This window comes from Lactuca virosa, chromosome 8 (assembly GCF_052849685.1).
Source record: "Lactuca virosa cultivar CGN04683 chromosome 8, Lactuca_virosa_CGN04683_v6, whole genome shotgun sequence".
Classification (NCBI taxonomy): domain Eukaryota; kingdom Viridiplantae; phylum Streptophyta; class Magnoliopsida; order Asterales; family Asteraceae; genus Lactuca; species Lactuca virosa.
In genome coordinates, this window is record NC_136433.1 from 343,741,252 (window position 1) to 343,758,632 (window position 17,381).

Here is a 17,381-nt window from a genome sequence, read left to right on the forward strand (position 1 = left end):
GTTGAACCACGAGGCTACTCTTTCGATTCGGAATGTTAATGTCACCTCGGGAGTGCACTATCATGCGTAGCATCAGCTCTTCATGTATTTTAACTCTGCCCCTTCGGAATAAAAATCACTTATGCATAGTGCCGTACCAACCCTTCCTCCCCCCTTTTTTTCCTTAGAGAAGGAGAAGAGAGGGAATGATGGGTGCATGGATGCTGGAAATTAGCCAATGCAGCTGTTGAAAAAGCTAGGCGGCACAGGTGCTAGTAAAAACTGGGTAGCGCGGTTGCCGAGAGCTAGGCAGCACGACTACTGGGAGTCAGACTACGTGACTGCCGATGATTGGGCTTTGCGGCTGCTGAGCTGGGTCGCATGGCTGCGCGACTGTTGAGAGTCGAGCAGCGAGACTAGCGAGGGAATTTCAACATGAATGGTGAGAGCTGAGTAGCGAGACTGCTTGAAGTTAGTCAACACGGCTGCCGATAGCGGGGCAACATAGTTGCTGAGGGTTATTTCGAAATGCTTTACTAATAGTAGTAGTAGCAATGTACTACCTACTCTTCCCATTCCTTTTTTTAGGGGTGCCAAACGAACCCAACCGCAACACATCTTATGAAATTGGATTTTGCTAGGTCGAATCGTGGCAGGAAAGCATTGAGTATCTGACTGGCCAAAATTATTTTGCACTACTAGCCTATATTTTGTTGTTGGAGTAGCCCACAAAAGAAAAGACTTGAAAGGAGCCCAAAATAAGAATGTTTGATCCCATTTTATAGGTTATTGGCCCAAACTCTTTTCCTTGTTATATATATATATATATATATATATATATATATATATATATATATATATATATATATATATATATATATATATATATATATATATATATATATATATTTGGAAATGCCGAGTGGTCCGGCCCGTAACGCGTCTTCTAAAATTAGATTTTGTTGGACGGGATCTCAGCAGACGGTTACTACGGTTGACCATTAAAATTTGTCTTATGAGAGATATCCATTTTAAGTTGAGCTGACCCATCAGCTTAAAAAACTGCTTAAAAAAAACTAATTTGAGAGAAACCCAACCAAATTGCTGGGCCCAAAATAAGATCTCAGTCCATTAATTCATTTGTGGGCCCACTTAGAAAATGACCAGTCCAATATAAATCTGTTGGAGACACTGTGAAATATGGGCCAATGCCCTAATTTTCTTTATGTCGTTTATGTGAAACGAATTGATAGATGGGGCTAGTATGCGCTTCTTTGAGACGAAAGGTCATATCTGGAGGAAGATGGGTCACGAATGGTCTTGACATCGGAGTTCATGGCCTGAGGAGGAGATAGAAACTCGATTTAGTCGGCAACGCTAATTGGTCAGGTTGACAGGCGGTGGCGAGGTGGTGATGGCGGCGGTAAAAGTGATCAGCGATGGTTTGGTGAGTTCCGAAGGAATTCGTCACCGGTTGGAGGCCTGATAGCTAGAGGCAGCAACGGTACTATCTTACTGGGTCGCCGATGTTGAAGATGGCCAATGGTGATTGACGAGTAATTTCGCAGTAGTCGGAGGAGGAGTAGCGACCTTTGGTGGTCACGGAGGATGCGTCTTGGTAGTCAATCGACTGCACAGGCTTGAGGCCTGTTGGTTTAGGGAGCAACGTATTTGCTCCTGCTTCCAGTAGTAGTGCTTCTTCGAGGTTGCTCTGTTTCGTCACCAGCGAGGAAGGATTAGCTAGTGGTGTCGGGTATTCGTCCGATGACTGGAGGTAGTGGCGATGTCTTGCTGGGTCACCGACGATGAAAGCAACAGTTGACGCTGTGACATCCCTATTTTCACGGCCAGAAAAAACCAATTTTGTTTATGCTTTATAAAAATCAGAGTACCTCTTTTAATAAAAATGTTGCGGAATTTGTTCCCAGTAAAACATGATAAATACATTATCAAAGCATTTCCGAAGAAATGTATTTTTTATTCATTTTAAAACATTTGGGATGTCATCGTCAATACAGAAACATAAGCATAAACAGAACTTACATTCATTTACACTAGTGATCTACATCTCTTTAATCTCTCAGTATAATGTAACTTCATATCGACACCTGTGATACAAATAAACTGAGTGGGTCAGGTTGGGAAAGCTGGTGAGTACATAGGGTTTTCAACCTACAATAATGTAATTATTATGTTTAAGAAATCAAACAATCAACCCAATTACCCATCCCCATTATCTTCTTTACTCTTAAGGATCTACCCTAAGAATCAACTATTCCTCGTTAATTCATTCCTAAGGATCATCCTAAGGAATCAACACGAAGTCCATCGTTACCAGGGTTTATAGATTACAACTGGTGAACACGTAGTCCAAAACATCTGGTGAACACTTAGTTCTAAAATACCTAGTGAACACACTCAGTTCAAAAATATATAGTGAACACACTCAGTTCAAAAATACCTAGTGAACACACTCAGTTCAAAAATACCTAGTGAACACACTCAGTTCAAAAATATCTAGTGAACAGACTCAGTTCAAAAATACCTAGTGAACACACTCAGTTCAAAAATACCTAGTGAACACACTCAGTTCAAAAAATACCTATAGGTTACGAGCCTGCTAGCATTCCACTGGACTGTCTAGTGTAGTCCGTGGTCGTCATCTATACCCCACTAGATGACTGGATCATTGTCAACATTGATGTCTTTCATCGTGTTATCACACAGCAACTATTTCATCTACCCATGTTTTACCCAACATATTTGTAGATATAAAATACATATACAGTTTAAATCATTTAAAACTTGTATAAAAATTGTTCATCCAGCATAGACAGCAAGTATTCAGATAATATGCACACATAGCACGTAGTTTATATAAAATACTTCATATCTATGTGTAAGATGAAAGTAACTATGCACTCACTTGATTAGGTGGTGACTCGGTACTCGGACAACACTTCGTTACTCTTAACACAATTTTCCTCGGACAAAACCTAGTATCATTACCACTAGAGTTTAGTCTAATATTCACCGAGACAAATTAATAGTCTAGCTATTATTACTATTATATAAGCGTTAATCGGTACTTATATAACCCATAATAATAGCCCAAGTACTTATTATAAGGTCCTAATAACATTACTATATTAAAACATAAGCAATACTAAAGATAGATTAGGCATAGCTCACTTACAGCGAGTTTTTCTCAAAACCGGGCTTCGCTTGGAGCAGCGTTTCCGAACCGAAAGAACCTTTTTCTCGGGACTCCGGGAGCCTCGGGGCTTCCTTCGGGTGCTAGGGGGTTCCCTAGGGTTTAGGGGGGTTGGAATGGGTTAGAGAGAGAAAGATGTTAGAGAGAGAAGTGAGGATGGTGCAAGAAATGAGGCTGCCTCGGCCTCCTTTTATAGTTGCGAGAGGCCTCACTACGCGGGGCGTAGAACCGAAGTACGCAGCGCGTACATCCGAAGCCGTACCTACGTGTCGATAATCTGCTGGGGCGACGTGGGCGAAGCTGGACCGAGGAGGGGTTCGCGTACGCGGCGCGTTCCGAGCTTGGACACTAGGCGTATACGAGGGCTATGTGTTGCGATCCGAAGCGAGTTCTTTGATCAGCATCGAACGGCTGGGACTCGACCACGTCATCATCATTGCATCAGGCTTCGCAAATTGCACACGCAACTTTAAAAATTCGTCACTTTTACATACGAGCTCCGTCTTCGACGTTCTTTATATCCACGCGTAGGCGAGAACGTAATCTACAACTTTCGTTTAGACTCCGTCGGCTAATTTTGACTTTATTTTAAGAGTTATGTTTTTAACTGGCCGGGACAGGATTGGTCCGTTAAAAATTCATAACTTCTTCATCCGACGTTCGTTTTCGTCTGTCTTTTTATCGTTACGCTACTATTAACGAGATCTTCGATTCTCGTTTAGGTTATGTCGGCTAAAACCGGTCGATCTAATATTCAAACTTCGGGCTGTACACCGCTAAGTCGAAACTTCGAAAAATCATAACTTCTTCATACGAAGTCAGATTTGGGCGTTCTTTTTATGGACGCTCTCAGTTTAACGTATTCTACAACTTTCGTTTAGGTCACTAAGGCTAAAAGTCGCTCTATCGTAAATTCACTATTTACGCTTCCCGGTGTCGTGCCGGTTCCGCCGCGAAACTTCGACGGGTCATAACTTCTTCGTTATAACTCGGATTTCGGCGTTCTTTATATGTACGGAATCCTTGAGACATATTATACAACTTGTTTAAGATTATTTATTCTAAATAATCTTTTGTCGAAAAGTCGTTTTCGACCCCTATTATCTCTAAATTAACTAGCCAGGATCTACGGGCGTTACAATTATCTCCCCCTTACGATGATTACGTCCCGGAATCATCAACAAAACAGGGCTCACATGATGACTCCATACGTTATCTCTTCATCCTAAGTAATAACTGTAACTTTGATGTTTCTTCGAACGAGTATCTAAGTCTAAGACTTCCTGACTGCAGGCGGTGTCCGATCTTGGACCCGCTCTCTATCTCATGTTAGACTTCCAATCTTGATCTTCATGTCACGATCTCGATCTTTATTGGAGACTCCTTCTTTAACAAACTTGAGATAAGTTTCTTCCTTTGATTATCATAATAGACCGATGGGTCATGTTCTAATGACCTCTCATCATATGATGTATTGCTTGGACTTAGGTATTTTAGAGTCAAATTCCAGAACAGACTATACCTTCCGTCATGTTCTATTCATATCTTAAATGGTAGCATTTCTAGCTACAAGAAACTATCGCAATACCTCTACCAATCGCTTTGATTATCTTTTATTTCAATCTTCCAGCTTAAGTCAGATGTTACATCAAACTTGGTTCTCCGAACCACGTAACATACTCCTCGTAGTCGGACTCAATTTGATATTACCTACTAGGGTCAGAATAACAACAATCTTCTTAGTCATTACCGAAACAATGGTAACGACATACTTGAATAAAATGGTATCAATTACTAGCTTCTTGGTAACCTTGTGACTTTCCCTGATCCAAGCGTGAGTCCTGTGCTTCCGGTAGTATAGGCCTCTACTACCATTCACACCTACTCATACTCGTCCCAAGTATTGTCTCACAGTTCTCCAAGTTATTACCACAAAAACAATTTTAACACATACAAATGTGTCCAAGCAATCACATAATTTTCCCTAGACTCTACTAGGACTTCTTCCATGCGTATCTTCAATCATCATTTCTGCTTCAAGTCGATTGGTGATGGAAATGTCAGACGATGGGATAACTTCATGGATTATACCAAAAATCTTTCTTTCTGCTAATCTAAAGTGTACTTCTCCCGTACTAGACATATTATTTCTTAGACGCGTTCTAAAGGCAAGATATCATTCTTACGATATCTTCCGATAGGTATCATTCACTATCGTAAGCCTTCTCATTTCCTCCATTTTCTCAATTCGCTACGAGTCCTCACCATGATGTTTTGCACGCCAAAGCAGTCGTTTGGTGTGTCGAGACGAGAATATAGATAGAGGAAGGTTTAGACGCGTATTCCTCCTTATTACTTCGAAAAATTACATGCCAGTTTTAATATTGTAATTAAACGTTTAGAAATCTGAACACATAAATTTTCCAGATCCGGTCGACAACAAACCATAGATCCGATCAAACGATAGCATCATAAAGCATCACAAATCATTTAGCACATAAAAACAATTTAGACATTTTCCCTAAATGAGCTAGTGCCCGTGTCTATTCAGGTGTACTTCGTAAAATATATTAGACACACTCCTCACGATCATCGCTTAGCATTCTAAGTTTAAGTCTAGAAATAAATACATTTTCCTAGTTCGCTTAAACTAATGCTCTGATACCAACTGTGACATCCCCATTTTCACGGCCAGAAAAGACCGATTTTGTTTATGCTTTATAAAAATCAGAGTACCTCTTTTAATAAAAATGTTGCGGAATTTGTTCCCAGTAAAACATGATAAATACGTTATCAAAGCATTTTCGGAGAAATGTATTTTTTATTCATTTTAAAACATTTGGGATGTCATCGTCAATACAGAAACATAAGCATAAACATAACTTACATTCATTTACACTAGTGATCTAAATCTCTTTAATCTCTTAGTATAATGTAACTTCATATCGACACCTGTGATACAAATAAACTGAGTGGGTCAGGTTGGGAAACCTGGTGAGTACATAGGGTTTTCAACCCACAATAATGTAATTATTACGTTTAAGCAATCAAACAATCAACCCAATTACCCATCCCCATTATCTTCTTTACTCTTAAGGATCTACCCTATGAATCAACTATTCCTCGTTAATTCATTCCTAAGGAATCAGCACGAAGTCCATCGTTACCAGGGTTTATAGATTACAACTGGTGAACACGTAGTCCAAAACATCTGGTGAACACTTAGTTCTAAAATACCTAGTGAACACACTCAGTTCAAAAATATCTAGTGAACACACTCAGTTCAAAAATACCTAGTGAACACACTCAGTTCAAAAATACCTAGTGAACACACTCAGTTCAAAAATATCTAGTGAACAGACTCAGTTCAAAAATACCTAGTGAACACACTCAGTTCAAAAATACCTAGTGAACACACTCAGTTCAAAAATATCTAGTGAACACACTCAGTTCAAAAAATACCTATAGGTTACGAGCCTGCTAGCATTCCACTGGACTGTCTAGTATAGTCCGTGGTCGTCATCTATACCCCACTAGATGACTGGATCATTGTCAACATTGATGTCTTTCATCGTGTTATCACACAGCAACTATTTCATCTACCCATGTTTTACCCAACATATTTGTAGATATAAAATACATATACAGTTTAAATCATTTAAAACTTGTATAAAAATTGTTCATCCAGCATAGACAGCAAGTATTCAGATAATATGCACACATAGCATGTAGTTTATATAAAATACTTCATATCTATGTGTAAGATGAAAGTAACTATGCACTCACTTGATTAGGTGGTGACTCGGTACTCGGACAACACTTCGTTACTCTTAACACAATTTTCCTCGGACAAAACCTAGTATCATTACCACTAGAGTTTAGTCTAATATTCACCGAGACAAATTAATAGTCTAGCTATTATTACTATTATATAAGCGTTAATCGGTACTTATATAACCCATAATAATAGCCCAAGTACTTATTATAAGGTCCTAATAACATTAATATATTAAAACATAAGCAATACTAAAGATAGATTAGGCATAGCTCACTTACAGCGGGTTTTTCTCAAAACCGGGCTTCGCTTGGAGCAGCGTTTCCGAACCGAAAGAACCTTTTTCTCGGGACTCCGGGAGCCTCGGGGCTTCCTTCGGGTGCTAGGGGGTTCCCTAGGGTTTAGGGGGGTTGGAATGGGTTAGAGAGAGAAAGATGTTAGAGAGAGAAGTGAGGATGGTGCAAGAAATGAGGCTGCCTCGGCCTCCTTTTATAGTTGCGAGAGGCCTCACTACGCGGGGCGTAGAACCGAAGTACGCAGCGCGTACATCCGAAGCCGTACCTACGTGTCGATAATTTGCTGGGGCGACGTGGGCGAAGCTGGACCGAGGAAGGGTTCGCGTACGCGGCGCGTTCCGAGCTTGGACACTGGGCGTATACGAGGGCTATGTGTTGCGATCCGAAGCGAGTTCTTTGATCAGCATCGAACGGCTGGGACTCGACCACGTCATCATCATTGCATCAGGCTTCGCAAATTGCACACGCAACTTTAAAAATGCGTCACTTTTACATACGAGCTCCGTTTTCGACGTTCTTTATATCCACGCGTAGGCGAGAACGTAATCTACAACTTTCGTTTAGACTCTGTCGGCTAATTTTGACTTTATTTTAAGAGTTATGTTTTTAACTGGCCGGGACAGGATTGGTCCGTTAAAAATTCATAACTTCTTCATCCGACGTCCGTTTTCGTCTGTCTTTTTATCGTTACGCTACTATTAACGAGATCTTCGATTCTCGTTTAGGTTATGTCGGCTAAAACCGGTCGATCTAATATTCAAACTTCGGGCTGTACACCGCTAAGTCGAAACTTCGAAAAATCATAACTTCTTCATACGAAGTCAGATTTGGGCGTTCTTTTTATGGACGCTCTCGGTTTAACGTATTCTACAACTTTCGTTTAGGTCACTAAGGCTAAAAGTCGCTCTATCGTAAATTCACTATTTACGCTTCCCGGTGTCGTGCCGGTTCCGCCGCGAAACTTCGACGGGTCATAACTTCTTCGTTATAACTCGGATTTCGGCGTTCTTTATATGTACGGAACCCTTGAGACATATTATACAACTTGTTTAAGATTATTTATTCTAAATAATCTTTTGCCGGAAAGTCGTTTTCGACCCCTATTATCTCTAAATTGACTAGCCCGGATCTACGGGCGTTACAGAAGCTGTTGTTGCCGGCTGGTTGTTTTCGTACATAGGGAGCTGGACCAAGTGGGTCTCACGACAAGATCTTGTCTTATGCTTTCGTCTGTTGTACATAGACATGGAGATGATCCCATTATCCCATTTTTATCATGGGTTTGTTAGTTGAGAGGATACATATGTGCATCCTCATTAACCCATAGTCCTCTTCTACCCCCTTCTTTTTTTTGAAATCAACATGACGAGCTGTAAATTGTACAGATGTAGGGTAGGTGTAATTTTGATGTAAATGTGTGAAAATGTTTCTAATTATTTTGGTGATTTGGTGAAACTGATACATAATTTTCTTGGAGTTTTGATGGTATGTACAAACAATACAACATTGTTTATAAAGTAATGTTTAAAGAAACATTGTTGAGCATAGAAAACCTTGATAAAAAAGGATTTTCTGATAAAATCTAAACTGAAAGAAAAGAGTGTACAAACTTATAATAACATTTATTCTTTTCAAGATTGAATAAAGCTATCAAGACGTAAGCAAAAACAAATCTATAAATTATTTGCAAACATGTGCCAGAAAATATCCACGTAGAAAAGGAGTTTTCTAGTAATTTGTAAGGGTAAAAAATAAAATCTCATAAAGATTTCTTGCTTTCCCAAACTTTCTGAACAAACTCCAAATATAAACAAAATACATCTGAAAGTGTATTCTTTGTTGATATGAATTGTGATGATATATGGTCCATTAGCATGGCCTAGACTGCTCTAGCGCGCAAGCCTGGCCTGGCGCGCTCCTGCCAGCCCTGCCTGGCGTTCCCTTTCCAGCCTTGCTGGGGACTCCCTTGCCAGCCCTGCTGGGGACTCTCATGCCGGCTCGGCCAGACGCTCCCTCGCCTGGCGCTCCCCTGCCATCCTTCCCTGGTGCGCGCCCGCCAGCCCTGCCCGGCGCCTCCGGGCGGCCTTGCCCAGCTCCTTGCTAGTTGGGCCTGAATTGGGCTGGCCCAAGGCCTGACCTAATTCCCCTTGACCTAATTGTCCACTATAAATAGAATAGTGCCTCCTCCTTGAAGGAGGACTCTCTCCCAGGTGGCTCAGCCGCCACTAGATCTTCCCTTTGGCTCAGCCGCCACCCTATACTCCGGCCGGGTGGCTCAGCCGCCACCCGCCGCCGTCAGCCACCATACACCACCACCAGCACCAAGATGGTTCTCTCCAGCCATGGAGGACCATCTCAGATCTTCTAGCTGATCTAACTTGACCGTCGGAGTCCGCTCCCGGGGCACATTCCCTGGGTCGGCTCTAACGACTTTGCACTGTGATGTCCAGATCTCCGCCGCATCAGAAGACCAGAAGACTCGCCGGAGGTCGATGTCGCATCATTTGGTGCCATCCCGGACTTGAACAAGCAGCCATCACCTTGTTCTTCCTAGATCTGTTCAGATCTGTTGAGTTCCACATCAGGTTTTCTCAGATCTGTCCATTCTTATCCCTCATTTTGTTCAGATCCGTTTGGCTTTTGCCAAGATCTGTTCAGATCAATTTGGTTCTTGAAAAGATCTTTTCAGATCTGTTTAACCATCATTTAGATCTCGAGAACTACTTCATTCTCAGTTAAGATCTTTAGAGTTGCTTTCGTTTTTATGTTTAGATCTCAAGATCTGTTCAGTTTTTAGCTCATATGAGCATTCACGAAGTTTGCATAGACACTTTGGATCTGCTCTCGTTTTTAGCTTAGATCTCCAGATCTACACATTTTTGTTCACTTAATCACCTCTCAAGTTTGGAAACACCTGCTCAAACCCGTTTTTACCTAAATTTTCGGGGATAAAGGAGGTTTTTACAAGCTTTCCTCCATTTTTGTTCATATTTTGGTGTTTATGGAACCAACTTGAGAGTTGAAGAACTTTTTGGTAAATATTTACTTTATTATCAGTTTATGTTGTGGAGAAATCACATTCAATTTATGGTTTTCTTTAAGGCTGTCTATTTCTTTAGATGCTTAGAAAAGGAAACGAAAATTTCTCAGATCTGTTTGTTGCTCATACTTTAAGGGTTTGTTGAGCAAGCTAAAAAGAAAAGAAAGTTTATGAGGAAAAATCCTCATCAAATCCCGTTTTTGTTTATATCTTAAGGTTTTTCAGCAAAGTTTGAAAAGAAAAGAATATTTTGTTATTCATTTGGTGTTTTCTCCTTATGAGTTTGAAGAAAAAAGAAGAAGAAGAAGAGATGAGCTTCTCATGGGTTTTCTGAAAATCCCATTTGGTGTATGATTTTCAAGTTATTTAGAAGCTTGAAAGAAGAAATAAGTTTCTATAATTTTTTACCTTCTCAAACTTTCAGTAAAATCATTTTTATCCCAAGTCAGTTTTGTCATTCTTTTTGATGACTTATTAAGAAAGTTGAGGAGAAACTGAGCTTTTATATATTTTACAATCTTCCAGCACACATATCATGAAAAAATTTCATTTTAGTCATAAGTTTTTGTATAAATTTACTTATGTTGTGCTGGGATCCTTATGCATTTTAAAACATTGGTAAAATTACCTTTACCCCATAGTTTTACCATTTTAATTAATGGTTATGAAACAAAAAAAGGGGGGGGGGGGGAATGGAAGTGACTTCTGTAAGAAGTTCTATAAGAAAAGTGATACAAAAGAAAAAAGACGATGCATACAACAGTGTGTGGGACCTACGCTATTTCAAAGCTGACAAAGTAATATAAAAAAAAACATACAAGGAAAGTGTGCCTTGTGTTTCTTGGAAAAAAAAGGGGTGTACCAGCTGTACACCATAAGCCAAAAGTTAAAAACCCATGTAGGGCCTACATGGTCCAATGCTCAATGAACAGAGAAGACAAAAAGAACCGGGACCCACCCGGTCAAGGCATCTTATCGGGCAGTCAAAGACTTTCCCAAATCCCGTTGCCAGTATCATCTACCGGAAAATATCGCCGGACCATCTCCAGTCACTGGTCACTTTCATCACCGGCGACCTGGCTAGACGCCACCATAAGCCACGGGTCACCGACTAGCCAGCGACACCTGAAAATCTTTGAGTCGCCACCTTGTCCCATCTCTCCCTTGAAACTTGGAGGTACCCTGGAACCAAGGATCGCCAGTCGACCACCCCTATAGCCGTCGCCGACTGCTCCTGCGTCGGCAACCAAATCGCCGCTCCGATCCCTTCTACATCGCCGAATTCCAGCGAGGAATCACCAGGGCTCTCACCATCATCGCCGTCGGAACCATCTTCGATCAAAACAACTTCAACCGTCGCAGCCTGATGCCCATAGAGCCCTGACCACTGACCATCTCTAACCCTTACAAAACGGTCCAGCAGCTACCGTCACAGGTGGTGATAGGCAGAGTTCGATTGCCTCCCCCGAGTTCTCAATCGCCGCAGCCGGCTTGAGCTTGAACACCACCGACGATCACAATCAACCATTACCTTAACGGGCTTTCAGCACCGCCAGTCAAAAACCCTCCAATAACCATCGCTTCATTAACAGTCGCCATCACCGGTCGATTTTCCTACCGACGCAACCCAACATCGTCGCTCCTTCACCGCTGTAACCCTTGACCGCCAAAAAAAAAAAATAAGAAGAAGCATCGGAGTTCTCATCAACATTCGCTCCGCCGACCACAGCCCCAAAATCCGGCTATCGAGCACCTCCATTCGTCGATCAATTTCAATGGCAGGACGACAGGCGTCCATTCTTTGGCGCCTCCATAGGGAAAACGTAAAACGAGATGCAACTGAAAGGCTTTTTCCCTGTAAACTGATTATAAAACAAATTAACAAATTAGAGTGGGCCCGCAAATGTTATATGGACTAAACAAAACCAGCATGGGGTATCACTTGCTATGGGCTGCCAAAACTATGGTTTGGGCTTCTCACATACATATTCACATATGGGCTCCCGAATTTATTTTGGCACTTTGGGCTCTAGTTCTTAATTCTGATGGACTAAAAGGGAAGAACTGCCCAGTTTTTTGCAAAAATAAAATAGTCTGTCAGTCAACGCTCAAATGTTGTGACTTTGCTTAACGAGCCAGATTCTAAAAAATGTGTTGCAACCTAGGGCTGGACCACTCAGAGTTTTCAAAAAAAAAAAAACAAAAAAAACAAAAAACAAAAAACAAAAAACAAAAAAAAGAAGGAGAATATGAACTTGGGCTGATTATTCGCGGGCTCTAACAAGAAATAATAGCGATTTTGGGCTGTGACAGTTTGGGTTTCATATAAACTGATATTTAATAGGATACCTCCAATGCAAAAATGATGCAATTTTGCAAGGCAAAAATCAGCAATTTTATACTCGCACGCCGCAAGTCTCGCTCAGCAAATACGTTTCAGAATACGCTTGGTGTTTTCAAAAAAAAAGGAGGGAGAAGAGTAGTACATTACTACTACTACTCGTGAAGCATTCCGAAATAACCATCAGTAACTGCGCTACGTGGTCATCAGCAGCCGTGTTGACCAATCCCGGGAAGTCTCGCTAATCAACTCTCACATTCATGTTGACCGACCCCCGCTAGTCTTACCGCCCAACTCTTAGTAGTCGCACAACTCGACCTTCAGCAGCGACACGACCTAGTTCAGCAGCTGCAAAGCCCAATCATCAGCAGCTACTTTGTCTGACTCCCAGCAGTCGCGCTACTTAGCTCTCGCCAGCCGTGCTACCCAGTTTTGTTAGTGCTTGGGTTGCCTAGCTCTCTCCAGCTGCTATGTATCTCGCCTTTCAGCGGCTATACATCTGTCTTTCCCTTTCTTCGCCTCCTCTAAAAAATGAAAAAGAAAAGAAGGGGGGGGGGGGAATAGGGTTAGTACGACACTATGTAGAAGTGATTTTTATTCCCAAGGGGAAGAGTTAAAGTACATGAAGAACTGACACTACACATGAGGGTGCATCCCCGAGGTGACATTGGTATGCCGGATTGAAAGAGTAGCCTGGTATTTCAACCCTCAGGAGTCTCGTTGCCCAACTTTCAGCGGTCGTGATGCTTATCTATCGCTAGCAGCTCGGTGCTCAGTTCTCAATGGCCCTGATGACCAGCTCTCGACGACGGTCTCGCTACGCACCACTCGACGGTAGCAACACTATCCAGCTCTAAGTAGCACCCCCGCATAGCCCTCGACAAACAGTCAAGACACCGAGGCATCAATTATTAGTACGACTAGCGATGCAGCAAAGCATCAGGTACCATTCCACTTTAACCCAAGCTGATCACATGAGCTAGACACATAAATTGTAGGGCGCCAAGCTCGGCATGCGAGGTTCAGCACCCTCGCCTCGAGTCACCTGGCTTCTCAGTCCGACTCCATTATAGCGGCACGCGCCGCATGCGAGGTTCAGTACCCTCACCTCGAGTCGCCTGGCTTCTCAGCCCGACTCCATTGTAGCGGCACGATCCGCATGCGAGGTTCAGTACCCTCGCCTCGAGTCGCCTGGCTTCTCAGGTAGACTCCATTATAGCGGCACGCTCCGCATGCGAGGTTCAGTACCCTCGCCTCGAGTCGCCTGGCTTCTCAGCCCGACTCCATTATAGTGGCACGCTCCACATGCGAGGTTCAATACCCTCGCCTCGAGTCGCCTGGCTTCTCAACCTGACTCCATTGTAGCGGCACGCTCCGCATGCGAGGTTCAGTACCCTCGCCTCGAGTCGCCTGACTTCTCAGCCCGACTCCATTATAGCGGCAAGCTCCGCATGCGAGGTTAAGTACCCTCGCCTCGAGTCTCCTGGCTTCTCAGCCCGACTCCTTTATAGGAACATGCCCCGACCATTCCATGCGATGCTCTTCCGTGTGATTTATCTACGATCGCCGGCAGCCAAGCCCGATCCATTCCACGCGATGCTCTCCCGCATGATTTATCTACGATCGCTGGCAGCCAAGCCCGATCCATTCCACGCGATGCTCTCTCGCGTCATCCATCTACGATCGTTAGCAGCCAAACCCGATCTGTCACACGCGAGGCTTTCCCGCATGACATCTCCATGTTCGCTGGCTGCTAAGCCCGAGCTATTCTCCTAAGTCGCGCAACATAAGTCGCGCGTTGTCGTGCACCATAAGTCGCGCATCACAAGCTTATTCCACGTCTAACACCAGGATCTCGGTGTTTCCTCTCTCACAGTCATCATGGTTCTCTTGTGCTCGGACGATTGATGAAGTGTTATCTACATTACAACCTACTATAGTGAGGTTACTCTCCAGCAAGGAGGTCATCCCGACATCGGCCCTGCTACCTACTACCTTACGACATCTCTGTTTCCTGGCTCTCGGAAACGGTCTTGCTGTGTAACCCTACCTGTAGCCTCGCTGCGTACCCCACATCATCTCTGTTTCCTGGCTCTCGGAAATGGTCTCGTTGTGCAACCCTACCTGTAGCCTCGCCGCGTACCCCACAACATCTCTGTTTCCTGGCTCTCGAAAATGGTCTCGCTGTGCAACCCTACCTGTAGCCTCGCCGCGTACCCCACAACATCTTTGTTTCCTGGCTCTCGAAAATGGTCTCGCTGTGCAACCCTACCTGTAGCCTCGCCGCGTACCCCACAGCATCTCTGTTTCCTGGCTCTCGGAAATGGTCTTGCTATACAACCCTACCTGTAGCCTTGCTGCGTATCCCTCAGCATCACTGTTGCCTGGCCCTCGTAAATGGTATTGCTGCGCAACCCATACCTCTGGCCTCACCGCTTATTCCTTAGCACCTCTGCTACCTGGCTCTCGGCAACAGTCTCACTGCATGTTTCCTACCTATAGCCTCACTACCTGTTCCTCAAGAATTCTGTTGTCTGGCTATCGACAATAGTCTTACTACGTGACCCTCGCAAGCAATCACCCAACTCTCGGAATCTCTGCCACTTATATTATGGTCAGCAACCTTACGGTTTATTGGTTCGACAACATAGTCTGATGCGGATACCTACGCTACCCACATCAGACTGGGGGGAATCCAGCTAGGTGTAGCCCAAGCAAGAAATACCTTCAAGGCGGTTATTAATGCAGACTATGTAGACAGATATCGATGATATTCCACATGTGCATGACTACCACAACAATCGTCTCGAATAACAGTCTTAGGGACTGAAGGGCAAGCCTACGCTTCTTAGCTACTCCGACCCGACATTTTATCGACATTAGTGTCGCGTAACACTCTTTAGCGGCCTCGCTCCGCATGATCGCAGTAACAGTCACGTTGCATCGCACCGATCGGCTCGCACTCCTCTCAATGAAGGAGTATCAAGTCAGCTTAAGCTGCATAAGCAATGCTTGGCTCATCGCACAACCCCACGGCTCTCGTGGGCGAGGTTCGGTCATTCTCTCTATTATTTAAATGCTTTGGTGCTTTATCTAGTCCGATCCGATTGTCAGCAACCCAATCACATCAGACTAGGGGGACTTGACGACGCACAATTTATATGACTAATTCCAGTCCGATGTCATTGGCCGCGTACTAATAACACCAGACTGGGGGTACTTGATGATATATGGTCCATTAGCATGGCCTAGACAGCTCTAGCGTGCAAGCCTGGCCTGGCACGCTCCTGCCAGACCTGCCTGGCGTTCCCTTTCCAGCCTTGCTGGGGACTCCCTTGCCAGCCCTGCTGGGGACTCTCATGCCGGCTCGGCCAGACGCTCCCTCGCCTGGCGCTCCCCTGCCATCCTTTCCTGGTGCGCGCCCGCCAGCCTTGCCTGGGGCGCGCCCGCCAGCCCTGCCCGGCGCCTCCGGGCGGCCTTGCCCAGCTCCTTGCTAGTTGGGCCTGAATTGGGCTGGCCCAAGGCCTGACCTAATTGTCCACTATAAATAGAATAGTGCCTCCTCCTTGAAGGAGGACTCTCTCCCAGGTGGCTCAGCCGCCACTAGATCTTCCCTTTGGCTCAGCCGCCACCCTATACTCCGGCCGGGTGGCTCAGCCGCCACCCGCCGCCGTCAGCCACCATACACCACCACCAGCACCAAGATGGTTCTCTCCAGCCATGGAGGACCATCTCAGATCTTCTAGCTGATCTAACTTGACCGTCGGAGTCCGCTCCCGGGGCACATTCCCTGGGTCGGCTCTAACGACTTTGCACTGTGATGTCCAGATCTCCGCCGCATCAGAAGACCAGAAGACTCGCCGGAGGTCGATGTCGCATCAAATTGAAAATAAGGTAAAAGCTGATGGGGATTTATTTTCTCATCATCTTTCTCAATAAATTATCAAAATAAGCTGAAGTAAGGTAAAACCCATAAAAACTTCTTTTCTTTTTCCAAACTTCTAAAGAATACACCAAATAAAAACAAAAATTTCCTTTCTTCTTAAACTTGTTGAGAAAATCCCAAGATTAAAACAAAAACGGATCTGATGAGGGATGCTGCTCATAAAACTTTTATTTATTTTCAGCTTGTTCAACAAGCCATCAACATATGAACAAGAAACAAATCTGAGCGAAATTTTGCAAACTTGAAACATGTTTGAATAAACAAAAAACTAAAGTAGATCTACAGATTTGATGGATTTTGATGAAGGCATAGACGATTTTTTTTGAAAGCTTTGAGAAATGTACAAGTATCACAACTTTGTTTACAAACAAATATTGCAGGTTGTGGGGTTGTACACATAAAATCTTAACTGAAAAGTGAATTGCTCATAATATAAGCTTGATAGGAGGGTAAAGACTTGAAAAAATTCCTTTTCCCTTCCCTCAAGTTGTTGAAAAATCCATCAAAATGTAAACGAAAAATAGATCTAAAATATCTCTATAAGCTTCATGAATGCTCAGATGAGCTAAAAACTATCAGATCTTGAGATTTGAGCTTAAAAACGAAAAAAAAGATCTAGTGATCTGAACTAAAAATGAAGTGGATCTACGAATCTGAACAAAAGGTGCATCAGATCAAAAGATCCGAAACATAGATAATCAGATCTGGGTAGATTTTTGCCAAGATCCAAACGGATCTGAACTAAGGGATGTAGAAATGAACAGATCTGGGCAAACCTTAGATAAGAACA